Raw genomic sequence first — 14,680 nt, 5'->3', positions numbered from 1 at the left:
CAGGAGGAGCTGCCCAAACTGGGGACAGCCCTGGGGACATCCATTCTGTGCAGCAGTGACACTGCTCCATGTGCAGTATTGATTGGATTCCCATTCTGATGAACAAAGCTGTGGTTGTGCAGTTGAATGACCTTGAAATAATGGAATCTGCACTGTTCCTGCCCTGAAACTTCTATCATGGTCCTCAAGCAATACCAGAAGCAAATAGATTGATTTTTTTTTATTTTATTTTTTTTTAGTGCTCTGCAAACATAGAGTTTTCTGTTTCGACTTAAATCCTTCAACAATAAGTTTCAAAATAGTTTTTAAAAAAAATTAGTTTTCACTTCACAGTCTGGCGTGAAATCATTTTTATCAGGTTTTTGGTATAAATGAAAATATAAACTGATATAAATCAAGTTTTCAGGGTCTGTTTCTCCCATCTGCTGCCAGCCCTGTGTTCCTGCCTTGTGCTACACTGACTTTTATGCCACTGTGTGTTAGAGGGCTCAGGAAAGAAAAATATTTAAAACCCAACCATTTAGAAAAAAAGATACCATTTTGGGGATAATTCAGCTGTCTAAAATTGTTTATCAGGGCTTGTACAAATAATAATAAGGCACAAGCAAGGGCTCTGCAGTGCCTGAGAAAGGGCAAGGGAAATGCCAATTTTAAGCCTGGCTTAGTGTCTGTGGCACAGTCCTCAGAAAACTTCTAGACCTGAGTTCTGTGAAATATCTGTGAAATGCCCACCAAATAATAATTGAGTTTGTTTAGTGTGAGGCTCTGGGCTCCATCCTTAGTGGTGGTCACAGGACAGGAGAAGATTTGTGCTGTGACCTGGGGTGTCAGAGCCAGCTCAGGCCAGGACTTGCCCTGATTCCTGCAAGGATTGTCCTCCCTGGGAGCAGCTGGAGCTCTGCTCCTCAGCTCTGGGCACTGAAAACTCACCAGCTGCCTGCTGACTCAATAAAAGCCAGGCTGGGAATGTGCAGTTATACTGCTCACAGGTTATATGGCAAAAAAAGCAAAGTGAAGTGTGGCTGCCCCATCCCTGGAAGTGCTCCAGGTCGGGGTGGAACAGCCTGGGGCAGTGGAAGGGGCAGGAACTGGATGGTTTTTAGGGTCCCTTCCAATCCAAGCCATTCTGTGATTCTATACATTGAATACAAGTTGATTAAAAGGGATATTGATACTGAAATATCCCATTTAAAGTACTGCTGTATTTATAAAGGGAAAATATTTATGACCAGAAAACCACAACCTGCTGGTGATGAATGCCTTCAATATTCAAATTCCTGCTCTCTTCTAAAAGCTTCATTTCACAACATTTATGCATTTTATTACAGGTTTAAAAACTTAGCAAATAAAGTTTAAAAACCCTGAAGAAAACTTTTTAATAAGTTGTACCTGAAATGCAACCTATTCCTAGCTGTCTTTGAAAGTCTTTCTTGTAAAATATGAAAGCCAAATGTTATCTGTTCTGAAGGAGCACTGAGCAAGACAAACTATTTGATGTGACACCTTCATGCTTTGCTTGTCAGCCAAAACAGTTTTCACCATTATTCACTGCCCTCTGTATATTGAGGAACATATCTGAAGTAAGCTGAACGCTCTCGTGTTTGGTGATAGTGTGTTACTGGGAAAATAAAACAGCCACAATTATCTGCTCAACAAATGGAACTTGTCAGCTGGCAGGCACACAGAGCTGATGCAGATGGCCAGCTCAGGAAAGCTGTCAAGCAGAAGGACTGAAATAAAATAGATTTTTGTTATGTTCTGTGGATTTTCTAAAACGATTTTTTAAAAAATTTTTTTCTTTTTTTTGGTAATGAAGTTCAGAGTATCTTAGTGCTGTTTCTTATCTCCAGCTTCTGGAGAAAAAAAAAAAAAAATTCTATTGTGGGAAGAGATATTTCTAACATGGTGACAGGGATCTTTAGGTGGGATGCTGATGCTGTAGAGAGGATCTTTACATACAGTGATTTTCTCCTTGGAATAAAAGGACAGGATTTATGCCTGCTATATGTAGAGATTTTTGGGAACATAAAGTTAGAGATGTTGTATAATCCAGGACATGTAACTGCTCTCCTTTTTTGAATGAATGTCCTATTTTCATCTGCTTTGAGTTGTGTGTTGGGAACACCTCAGAGAAACACTTTTATTGGAGAGCATTTTTATTGTTTGCTGTTCTGTTTGTTGCTTTATTTCTTACAGGTAATGAAAAATACTCCTGGATCCTCTCATTCTCTCAAGGTCTTATCTCTCTGTGGAGTAGAGAGATGTGTTAGATACTGCAAAATGTCAGACTCAAATAAAAGGTACAGGAAAGCTACCTTAGCATAGGGATTGTTGTACATATTGGAGGAATTTTATTTATTTATTAGCACCTGGTTTTGCTTACCCTGCAGGGTGATGGCACAAAGAGAAGTTTTGTTTAAAAATATTCAGTTCATGTGGAGTGTTTAAGACTTTCCTAGACAATTGTTGAGCTGTTTTGGTTTTGTGGCATCAGATTTCCAATTACTCTGGTTTTTGTTTGTTTGGTTGGGGTTTTTTTGGGTTTTGTTTGTCTGTTTGTTGTTTGATTGATAATAGACTGAGGTTTTGTTCAGATTTCTCTATGTTTTGTTTTTTTGACTTTTTTTTTTTTTTCAATGACTACTGGGGCAGGAATTTTATCCTGTTGTTTGAAAACAAAGATGTGCCATGAGTGCCAAGGAAATAAATTGAAAACAAATAGAAGGAGACTCTCAGTCTGTACTCAGACTCTGGAATGAATGTCCAGGAGCACCAAGCCAGTCAGAAATGGACTTTTCCAAGGGCTCCTTGTGAGACACAAGTGGTTGGATGTGCCATCCTTAGACTCCCACTCCCCATGGTCAGAGCCAGGGAGCTGAATCCTTTGATCTGGAGTGATAAAAACCCACCCCTCTGCCAGTTTAAACTGACTTGATTGCACCAGCTCTCATTATTTCCTTTTGCTCTGTGGCACAGTACAAAACTAAAACAGGAGATTAATATTCACTTTTGTGTCTGTACCCTCAGTTGTTCCCTCTTAAGGAGAAAAGCGTTGAGGAGCCCTTATTTATTTTTAATAGAAATCCTGATGTGCACCGTGGTTTGCTGTAGTTCAAACCACTCTACATCCCAGGTGCTGTGAGGCAGGTTGTACTTTGCTTTTTGCTTAACTTCTTACAATAAAAGTAGCTCGAGGCTGTGTCAAAGATTAACCTGCTCGTGGGGCTCTGGAGATGCAGAGCTGGAAAGGGTGAAAAGCAGCTGGGTTTTGGTGTGGCTCTTTTGTTTAATGTCTCCATTATCTCTTATATTAAAAGCTTCCAGCACCTGCTGTCTTTAAGAGATCTTTTGTTCTTAAATTCCAGGAACCTGGGGGCTTTGAGAACATAGGCTGCCAAAGTGAAACTTATGGGAACTCGAGGGAATTTTACAAACAAAAAAAACCCCCAAAACAACAAAAAAATGGCAGAGGAGTTGAGTGAGTGATGGCTTTTGTCTCTAACAAATTTTAACCTGCTTCAAAATATTTACATAAGAAGTTATGAACACCCCTAAATTTCTTATTATTTTTGTTCAAGTGTCCCATCCTGTGTATGCAGGAACTCTGTATAAGATGCTTTTACTGCATTTGCAATTCACTGGGTCTTTATCCTTTAAGGAATTGAACACTGAATGCTAAACCTCAGGAAGAATTATAAACTAATAAAAAAGGCCTTTCTGGATATAGATTTATCTATCTCTACATGTTTCTTCAAAGATCATTGAGTCATAGAATGATTTGTGTTAGAAAGGATTTTAAAATCATCCAGTTACAAATCTATGGCAAGGACACAAATATATATATATTTTTTTTTTGTAAGTTTGTGAGCTTATATCTATATTTATATTTATATTTACACATACATGTGTACACTCTAGGTTTTGAAGCACTCATAGCATCTCTACTTTAGCTGGGAGTAATATTTTATGTCACATTGAAAAGCTGAATTGAATTTGTTTTTAAGAGTTGAGCCTGAAGGGTCTCTCTCGAGCTATGGAGTTGAAATTGGACCGAAAGTGCTGGCTTCTATTAAGACTTGTAGGTTTTTTTGCTTTCTAAGCTGTCAGGGACTTCACACCAACCCCACACTCTCCTGTCTTTTAATTTATTTTTTTTCCTCTCTGCTTAGTTCCACGAGGCTTTTGAGTGTCTGAAAAAAAAACATCTTGGTGAACTGTTGACATTTTCCATCCCTGATTTCTTTCCCTCTATTATTTGACCAGGTTTTTCTTGAATTTTGACCATTTCAGTCATTCAGTGCTGACAATGTAACTTCTCCCTGCTCATATTTAATTTGTGTTGAAATGTGGGTGTTGGAGATGTTTGACTTATGTCCCTCCAGATGTATGAGCAGAATTTTCACTGTGCCATATGGGAGCACAGAAACACGAGACATAAAGCTTTATTAACCTTTCAAAAGAAAATTTAAGTTGTTATTGAACACTTTGTCATCAATGCCACCCTAACTACAACACTTTTTTTACAAGAAAGCCCAGTATAAAAGAATTAAAGCCAGGCAGTTTTTTACATTTTATTTGTGTGACATAATGACTTTTTACCTTTGTGAGCTGTGATGGAACATTCTGGCTTTAGCATTTGTTTTGGTGCAATTATCCCAGCAGAAAAAGGAAAACTCAGAGCAGAAGAGCCCCATGAGCAGAGATTCTCATGAGTTACCCCAAAAACCAGACACATGGACACACACAACACTTATTGTCACCCTGTAAGGAAAACAAGAAAAAGCAAATTGATTTCTTATATAGAATGCATGAATTGTTTAATTACCCCATAGCAGTGGTTACTGCACAGTGACCAGTGCTTCACAGAGCCAGCAAATTGCACATATTGAATTTACTCTCAGGGGTCATTTATGAAATTGTATAAACAGAGCCTGACACCTTTTAATTGATTTCCCACTCTTATGATATTATTGGGCCTCGCTTTACTGCTATCAACATTTTTTTAACAATTGGGGAATTCTAAAGTCTATCACAGATTTTCTCCAAAAAGAGAAACTCAAAATTTCATTTTAGTCAACTGTTCAAGCCGTGTCAGTTATGCCCAGTGCCTGTCTTTGAAAATGATGTCCAAGTGCTTGTGTTAGCAGGCAGGAGGGTTTGATTAGATTGTTGAAAGCAGAAATTAATATCAATACTTTGTTCCCCAGGGGTAAAACGTGTCGTACCTGGATTTTGATGCCACATATTCCTGTCATCATTTTATTATTTGATCCAGTTACTTCAGCTGAACAAAAGACATGAAAAATCCACTGAGGACTCCATAAATGGCCCTTGTACCAGAGCCAGTATATCTTTGGAAAAATCCATTTCACTTTGCTTTTGACTGTTTCATTAGTAAGTACAGAAATTGCCAAAATAACAGTCAGACCTTAAAAAAGTCTAAAGCCAGTTTTGCAGGTGGCCAATAAGAAATGAATATTTAACATCAAAACAAAGGCAGAAGTGGAGAAATCAATAACCTCTGACAAGTAACTCACAGCCTAGAGAGACTCGTAATGTATGGTCACTGTAGCACCACAAATGAACAAGAAGTTTTCCATTAAGTATCAAAATTATTTTGGATAATAAATCATGAAAGATAATTTCCTGGAAGGTTGTTTGTAAGGACAGTAGGCAACCAGAATATTCTGTGTACAGCTGACAGATGCAGTGTCTGCTTTTTGATTTTATTTATTTATTCTTTCCCTCCCCTCACTGGAGCTCAGGAGAATATACAGCATATCCAGCAGCACAAATCCCAGTGAAAAATGTTGATCCTGACTGCATTCCAGTGCAGGCAAAGCATGCTGTAAATAATGGCCTTCCTCTTTTCCCCACCTCTTTATTAGCTTCTCTCCAGTGCTGACTCTATCAGAGCACTTTTCTGTCAGTATCTGTAAATTATTGGCACACCCTATTGATCTGATAGTGAGGACAGCAGTGCTGCATTTAAATCTCTGCTTTGCTTTAGAAGTCCGTGCTGCATTTTATTGCCAGAATTCCCTGACTGAGAGGCTGAATTTGTGAAAAACCTGTGAGAATGGAAACCCTGGGCTGGAGCCTTTCTCCCTCTGTCCCCACATCAAAGATTCCCATGAATTGTGCTCCACCTTTAGCAGAAATTCCCTGGCTGCTGGGGGAACTCCCCAACTGCTCAGAGAGATGGGGTAATGCAGAAATGCCCCTACCACCAGATAATTCCTACCACAAGGGCTTAACTCTTCACTTTCTCAGCCTAAAGACACCTCCTGAGCAAAGTTCAGGTATTTCTGCTTTGTTTTGGATTATTTATTTATTTATATACAGCAGCAGTGCTGTCCTTTGGCTTTGCTGTTTAATACTTGGCTAATTATCTGGCTGGGAGAGGACTTTGAGGGTCCTGAGGTCAGTGTCTGTAAATGCTGTTGGTTTCTTGCCCTAGCTCATTATATGAAGATATTAGAAAGGTTGTCAGACCTTTTCTGTGACTTTGACACCCGAGGAGAAAACATGCATATAATGTCAAAAGAGTTACTTTTGACTTTGTGCAGACACACGCACAATCTCTCATTGTTATGCTTGAGAAGGAAACTCAAAACACTTCAGTAGTTCAGACATATTATTTTGTCAAGTCCTTACTCTGTCTTGTTGACAGAATACATTTTCTCAAAAGCTGAAATCATTCTGTCAAGGAAACTTATTTTGTGCAATAATCCTGCTTGTTGACAAATGTTCAAAAGGGAAAAAAATGTTCAATTATTCTGGGAATGTTCTGCCTGGTATCTCCAGGTTTATCTATTTTGCCATGGGAAAGAATGGTTATTAGTTTGTAGGTGAACTACCCAGGCCTTGATGTAATGAAAGAAAAATGTATCTTCCTTATATGTAGGTGAGTGTGCTTTGGGGGAAGCTTTTTTCAAAGAATGTTCAATTTTAGGTCACATTCCAAATGAGTGCTCAGCAGTGGAGGACAGGCAGGGTGTGTGTCGAGGGAGTGGAGGGAGGATGAGCAGAGCCCAGACACATCTGCCATGTGTGCCAGGAATCCCAATGAAATGGAGACATTTTCAAGTGGGCTCACCTTAACAGAATAGAATATATGTTAGAAAAGTATGAGAATGATAAAAAAAGTTTGCATTTCTGTTTGTTTTCCCTCCATGACCTCTAAATCACATTGGTTCCAGTTTAGGAAGGTGAATTCCTGAGTTTTGTTATGGTTTATTTTTTTTAATAGCTAAAGGAATGCTGGAAACAACCAGATTTACTCAGCACTGTGAACACCTCAATATTAAATTCGAGTGTACTGAGCCCTGTGGAAATATCCCATGTAAGGACAAATATGTAAGGCACCATGTAGAGCATGTGTCACCTTTGCTTTTTGTTTCTGGGTGGCATTGGTGACAAACTTGCACTAATTTATGTAGGTTGGAAATAATCTTTTGTCTCTCCAAGGACTCTTAATGGAATTTAAACTTTTGGAGCCTTTTAAGGAACTTTGGGGAAAAAACCTCTAGGAAATTGAAGGAAGTCATTGGAGAGTCTTAAACTTCTTTTGATGGTATTTCATGAGCTCTAGTTGTTTAAATTTTTGTCTAATGAGCATTAGTTTAATAATTAGCTCTTATAAACTCTCAGTGCTTGTAACTTTGTCTTCTCCACTGTTAAGTGACAGTGATGTCTGTGTGCTTGTGCTCCATTCTTCCTTCAGTTTTCACCATTAAACCTTTACTCACCTGGGCCTGCAAAAAATTATTCCAGTGATCTTTGGATTTGGTCAGGTTTACTTTGTTCTCTAGACTCCTATGAATAAAATAAAATCTCTGATTTGGTTTTGGATAATGATCCTTGTCCATTAATTGGTACCCCAAAAAAGTTTTCATTCTTTAATAGTGCAGCCACTTTTTAATTGAGTTTCAGCTTATCCTATTGTTCCCTGCTGCATTGTCTGCCACATTAGTTTAAACAGAATAGTGGATTTTTTTTTTTTGCCTTTTCATACTTTTCATTCACTCTATTGATTTACCAGTCCTTTGTAGTCTTGCTGTCAATTGTCTTGATCTCTTTAATTCCTAATACACAGCATTTTTGTCATACATTAAAAAAAGATGTCAGTCTATCTGATTTTGCATTCAAAGGAAATTCAGATTTTTGAAATAATAAGCCCTGTGTTAGAACTTATGCTTCTTTGACACCTTTAGATCAAAGAGAAAAGCAACAGGGTTTTTAATAGATACTCTTAGATGTAAATCATATTGAAAGACTAAGCAAAAGTAGAACAGTCCTGAGTTTCTTTCAGAGAGGCAGCCTCTCTATTTATTGGTTTGATCTTACAATCCAGAACTGGTTTCACACCTGAGTATCCAAACAACATCCTGGAGTTTTACATCTCGTTCTCACCTCCACACAGAAAGCTGGAATATTGCATTTGTGTAGAACTCATTGGGTATGAGACATTTTAATTGTTTGAGCTGGGGTGAGATTTAACCAAAACCAGGGGTGAGTGCTGCTGACTCTCACTGTGGGTGTGCAGGGTCAGACACAGTGTGCTGTCAGCCAGCAGATGCTGTGTGTTCTGGGGTGAATGTGCTGCATGCCTGGGTGACAGAAACTTCATCTGGAGTTTGCCAGCATCAGCAGAGTTTTGGTGCATCTGTACTTTATCTCTTTCCCAAACATGCTGTTCTCAAAGCTGGTAGTACCTGGCCTGAACTTTCAGTTGCCATGCTGCTTTTAATTCAACACTCTTCAGCCTTCTTCCCATTTCTCTGATGAGATGAGTTGCTGATTCCTTGTCCTCTCCAGGTGCTCATGGTGGAGGAAGAGGCTTTATTGCCAGTGGCATTAATTCATGGAGTGTATCATTTAGAGGCATCTTGTCAGTTGAAGCCTTCTATTTCTGGTTTGTTCTCCAAAGTAATGAAAGTTTAAACTCAAATTAATAATTCAAGAGAATTGCTGCTAAGTTCATTTAGCCAATTGAGTGTCTGTAGAGATACCAAGACAATGTCTCAGCATTGGAACTCAAATATGAACACACCTAAGCAGTCCTAGGTTATCACAATAAATCATTCTAAAATATCATTCTAAGTCGTCATTGTGGTTTATCATCAATGTTATCAGTTTATTTTAAACACATTTAGAAATCACCATCCTCTTTCATAAGGTGGTTAAAGTCCAGAGTTGTGGTTCTGTAAATGGACATTTCTCAGCTTGATGGCTGTGATGGTGCAGCCCTAGGCATGATGCTCTATTCATTCCATTCCTTTCTGTCACTTCCTTCTCCAGCAACTTGCCATTAGTTTTTTATTCTTTTCCTCCACTTAGTCTTGTAAATTTGATATTATATTGCGTCTTAGGGGAAATAATTTTCTCCTGAGAGTTATTAAGTCATAAAATCATCACATTGAAAGAAAACTCCAGCCCAGGATCCTACTCAGTGTTGGGTCAGTTAACAATAACTTTCAGAAATGTTAAAGACCAGAAATGATTTAGGGTTTGCTGTGGTGGTGGTGGTTTGTTGTTAAATTAACTGAATTATGTGCAATATAACCCAGTCACTGAAACCACTAAATTTTTGTTACTTACTTGCTAGGTGCTTTATGAGATTTAGTTACAGTACTGTTTTCACTCTGTATTTGTGAGAATTTCTTGAAGGCAGACTCATAAGCCAACAAAGCAGAATTGGTTTGTAGTATTATAAAATCTGTTTGTCAGCTGTGATCCACTAGAGCATCATTAAGAAAGATAAAAAGCAACTGTCTATCCAAATCTTTTGTTTAATTTCAAAGCATTTTCTATTCTGTATTAGTTTGTATCCTATACAAGACATTAGAATGACATGAGGCATTAGATAACCCTTATCAAATAAGGTGTTTGCTCAGACAATTTATTAAACCATCTTTTTTCTCTTCAGAGATAAAACACTTTTTTTTCTCAAATCATAAAAATACATGGAAATTGTGTGATAAGTAGACTGGTAGAGCAAGAAAATGATCTACTAGAGATTGCATTTTTCTACCAAGCCACAGCAGGTCAGAGTTGCATATTAATAAGTTCCCACTTTTTCTTGACCTTGCAGAAGGGTCCTGACTCTCCTCATCATTAGCTGGGAATTGTCACTTTTTTTTGTAACTGAAGTCTTTATTATTGCTGGAATTAGGCATGGATGTGTTTGAACTGTTCCTGTTGATGTTCTGCTGACAAGTCGGTTGTTGGTGTGTGCTGTGTAGGGTTTGAAGAGATATTTAAAAAAGACCTAAACGAACCAAGTACCCCAAAACCCTTGATGTTGATCAGTGAGAGGAAGTCTTACACTTCTAAACCAAACTCAGCTGTGTTGAAACTTTGAAGTGGGAAGAGCAGCAGCTCTCACATCCTGTCTGGAGGGAATGTGGAGTGTGCTAAGGGTGTCTGTCCTCAGCTCCTCACCCTGATTTTGGATTTGCTTACCTGTGGCTGTGGCTTCTCTGTATTTTGTGCCACAGCTGTGGGTTGATTTATCCATCAGAGTTCTGGAATTGCCAAATCTCCATTGTCCTTTTCACCTCAATAATACTGGAGTTTGGGATTTGGTCTTTTCTTTCTCTTAGCCAGACTTGTGCAAAACACGACTGCTTCTCCTGATCTCCATTAATAATTGATGTCCATTGCAATAGATCTGAGGGAAATCACGTTTAAAATCATGCACTGAAATCATCAATTTGAGTTTCAGACAAAACATTTTGGGATTCAGGCTCAGTTACATGCACAATACCCTTAGAAAACTGGCACAGATAGACTGCAACATCCTGTCATTAGGATTCCTCAGGAGCATCTCCTCTGCCACTAGGAAAAGCTGCAAACCTCAGCTGAACCATTTCTAGGCTAACTTTAAGGATATATTTCACTTTATACTTCATTTTCTCACTCCTAGATTATAAATGTTCACCTCACCTGCCTTATAACATTTCTTCCATGATAAGGAAAATGTCGTTTGCCATCACTTCAGTTCTGAATTTGAGAAAAAGATGATAAGAAAAAATGATACAAACTCATTCAAGAAGGGAGCTCTGTCTTGGGAACCTGTTTTCCAAATTGCCCAATATTTTGGCCACCACCTTGAAGCATAATAATTCTACAGCATCTGAGTCAGCAGGTGGAGAGTTTGGAATAGCCCTTTATTAAATAGTAAGCAATTTCCAACTGTAGCTATAGTGAACTGCTATTCAGCTGTAATATATGGAAAATAAGTAAAATAATTCACTTGTGTAATACCTGCACTGCATTTTAAAGTCTAACATCTCAGCAGTTTTATGAGAAGGGAAGTATTATATGACAAATCATATACCTTGTGATAATTAGAAGATGTGCTTAACTTTGCCATTGATCAACCTTCTTACTCCAAACTTGTGTATTGAGTGAAGAAAAGTTCAGATGGCCCTGAGAGAAAGACCTTGTGGATCTTGCTGAGATCTCTACAAAAGCAGGTGGCAGTTATCAGATACACTCTTGGTGGAAATAGTCCCTTTATGCATTAAAGTGAAAAATAGTGCAGCCACTGTGAGAGGGAAGTTCTGAAAGTTTCAGAGCTCCATCACTCACAAGTAAAAATGTGTCATTAGGTAACAAAAAGACACGGTTTTCCATATATATATATATAAATATATATATATATAATTATCATTATTATTATTACTTTTGCTGTTGCATCTGCTGTTCTTTTCTCCTTCTCTACAATCCTTAATCACAGAATCCCACGATGGTTTGGGTTGGGAGGGACCTTAAAGCTCATCCCATTCCACCCCTGCCATGGCAGGGACACCTCCCATATCCCACATTGCTCCAAACCCTGTCCAGCCTGGCCTTGGACACTGCCAGGGATCCAAGGACAGCCACAGTTTATTCTTCAAAACTTTCAAAGATTAAAACTCAAGCTATGTCAAAAAACAGCCTATGAAGGTATTATTCAAAAAGCTTCCTCAGCAATTTTTTTCCCCTCAATCTACCCCTAGATGTTGTAAAAAAAGTAAATAAATTAGGCATATTTATTCTGTTCACTTTGAAGATTTCCAGAGAAATTTGTACAAAGGAAGGCATGCTCAAATTAATTTAATGGTGTCTGGATTTCCCTGATGCTGAGCTGCTACAGATGTCATTCCAATGTGTGTGCAAAACAGGTTTCTTGACAGGTGTGCTTTTTTCTCTCACATTGCAAGAAAAATGCACATTAGCAAATTAGACAATCTTTGTATGAAACATCAGACACAATTTGGGGGTTTCTGAGGATGATAAATTTCTTTTTGGTCGAACATCTGGATCTCGTTACTTCAGTAGCTTTTCTTCAGTGATGGAAACATTGTCTAATGTGCACCTTCTGTCATGTTGATTGGTTTAAATGTTTATTTGGGAGAAGAAAGGATAACCTTTTAGCACTTTATTTCTACAGCTTGAATTTGTTATGGTACTGCCTAGACAGAAGAAAAAGTGGTTTTAAACTCCAGGGAGCAGATGGTTTTAAAAACTTTTAGGGAACAGAGTTTCCCACCAATTTTAGGCCAAGTGCAAGGATTTATGCCCGGTGGTGTGAACAGAACTGGATTAAAAGAAGAAAGAGGCAAATGCCAATAAAATATTTCCCAAATAATGGCATGAAGCTGTGTCAGGGGAGGTTGGGTATCAGGATTCCCCTGGCTGGGCACTGATCAGGGAATGGACACTGCACCAAAGCTGCCAGAGCCCAGGAAGCTTCTGGACACTCCTGGGCTCCTGCTGGAATTGTTGGGTTGTCCTCAGCAGGGCCAGAAGCTGGATTTTGATGATTCTTGTGGGTCCCTTCCAACTTAGATTATTCTGTGATTCAGTGGAATGCATTTTATATCCTGTGACTGCTTCAGTGTCAGCTTTGCCAAAAGGTGATTCCTTTGTCTTTTTGGCAAGTTGTAGATTCAAGTCACTGAATCCAGAGCTCTATCCTCACAATTGCCATGGATTCCCTTGGAATTTTCTATTTTTTCCTAAGGAATTTGGTGTCATTGGTGAAAGGTATGATGTTCTGTATGGTCAGCCAGTACTTGTGCTGAGGGCACTGCCATGAGGACATTGACCTCATTTGTGATTTGCCATATTTGAGCTAATATCAATTGTGCTTGGAATGATCAGAAGAGCTGGCTGAGTGACTGCATGGATGTTTTAGAAAGGCCAGCAGCTCTAAATGCCAAGTAACAGAGTGTTCATGAGCCACTAAAAATTTTTAAAAGCAACTTTTGACAGGATGGTAATTTCAGACATAGACCTTCTGAAGGAAATAAACCTGAAATTAGATTATGGCCCAGTTGGTTTTATGGATTGATTTAACACTTTTGGAAGCTTCCAATGTGCTTAAAAGAACCACAAGCTCCATCTCTGGCATCCATTTAACTTCTGTCACCATTGCAGTGTTGGCATTGTAGGACTGGCACACAAAGGCACAACTTCAACATCAGGAGCAGGAGAATGAAACAACAGCAAATGCTTTCATCAGTGAGAGCAGAAGGGGTGTTTATGCTGAGGGTGGTGAGTTCATTAGTATTTATTTGTTTTATATGAATTGGAAAGAGACCAAACAGTAAATCAGGCTGACAGCAGAATTTCCCTCTCCTCCCAAACAAGCAGTGCAGCCCCTGCAAAAGTGGAAGAATGTCCTTGCTTGTTGTTTAGTCAGAAAAGATGGAATTCATTTACACAAATATTTTTTAAAAAATGTGGTTTTAATAATAGCACTTTAAATAAATAGAATCTCTGAGACATTACAATGCAGAGCTGAAAATGAGGCCATGATCCTCCTCACTTTGGCTATACTCTGGGTTTATTTTATGCTCACAGAGAAGCCAATCCTGTGCCTAATCACAGCTTTGTTTAAAGGTACCAGTGTTTTGCTAAAATCTATAACTGTGATTTTCACAACTGGCCAAAACCTCATGATATGTGAGAGGACAAGAGGTTTAAATTCAGATTTCAACCAGTTTTTTAAGCACATGTTTAATGTTTCACTTGTGGAAGTGATAGGACTGCTTAGAGCCCACCCTTTAAATGTTGTGAGGTGCTGGACTGAGAGAACACCTCAACCCAAGCATGAGTGGATTTTCCACCTAGCAAAGGTGTGTGCAGATTTACTATTTACACAGAAGGGCTTTCCAACCTGGAGTATCATTCAGTCTGTAGCAGCTCCAGGAATGGTTATTTCATCATCTAATCTTTAAACATCTTCCAGTAAAAGGCATTTGATAGTTAAATATTAATAGTGGCACAGAAGAACAGAGATGATAAGGCAATATAATATGTGGGAGTGACATGGAAGAATAGCATGGGATTAATTCTGAGAATGTTATGAGCAGGTTAATGTTACCTGCAATATTCTTCCTCTATCCCTTTTATTTAATTTTTAATAATTTATTTTTCATTTGGATAAAATAAAAGTCGGATCACAATATGGAATTGTATTTGCCAATGAGGGTTTGTATTGCTGATATTTTATAAATCGTGTCAAAAGTGATAGTGATATTTTGATGAAAAATGTAAGCCTGAAAAGATGACTTTAGCAGTAAAAATAAATTTAGTATTACATTTGTAATAGCAGCTTGCATTTAATTTTGTAAGTTGGAACAAAAGAAATACAAGGAAAAAAAGCCAGCTAAGTTATAATACA

The sequence above is a fragment of the Catharus ustulatus genome, chromosome 14 (assembly GCF_009819885.2).
Source record: "Catharus ustulatus isolate bCatUst1 chromosome 14, bCatUst1.pri.v2, whole genome shotgun sequence".
NCBI lineage: Eukaryota > Metazoa > Chordata > Aves > Passeriformes > Turdidae > Catharus > Catharus ustulatus.
Note: the sequence above shows the minus strand (reverse complement) of the source record.